The sequence below is a fragment of the Penaeus monodon genome, chromosome 25 (assembly GCF_015228065.2).
Source record: "Penaeus monodon isolate SGIC_2016 chromosome 25, NSTDA_Pmon_1, whole genome shotgun sequence".
NCBI classification, from domain to species: Eukaryota; Metazoa; Arthropoda; class Malacostraca; order Decapoda; family Penaeidae; genus Penaeus; species Penaeus monodon.
This window is the reverse complement of record NC_051410.1, coordinates 6,839,639-6,840,332: the sequence shown is the minus strand read 5'-3', so window position 1 is coordinate 6,840,332 and position 694 is coordinate 6,839,639.

Genomic DNA, 694 nt, shown 5'->3' with positions numbered 1-694 from the left:
CTACACGTTGTAAATTGTCTAGTGTTCCATTCTTGACAGATTTTGTTATATATTCTGGGGGGTATATAAATTGTTTATATGGTCTGTACTTACGTATATTATCGTGTACTCTGTTTTGTATATTTTCATTGATGTTTATATGCCTTGATACTTTACACCCGGCAAATTGTTAGATGCATAGCATTGTTTGTATTGCTACGTAATCTGTGATAACGATTTTTTTGTTTTATATTATACCGTCTATATCGCGCTATCTTATGTGCTGTGTATAGCGTTAAAAAGTTAAATTAATGTGTTGTTAGATACATAGATATGTTTATTGTAATGTGTTCTTATAAAGCCAAAATTTTATTTTGTTTTGTATCATGTGTTCATTTTGTTCCACAACGTTATGTCTATATTAATATCTGTGTTATATATTATTTTATATTCACTGTTATTGATATCGGTTTATATTCTGAACAGAAAAAAATATATGTTCTGTATTATGAAGACTCGTTTTGCACGTTGTGTTTCCCGTGTTAGCCATAATGGTATTTATTTTATGATGCGAATATTGTCATTGATTATGTTATATGCTTACCTATATATGTGATTAGGGTGTATACAATTAACTTTGCAATCTGTATATTCTTAATAGGTAAATAAGTAAATGCAAAAATAAATAGACATCGAAATTCAAATCCAGCCAATG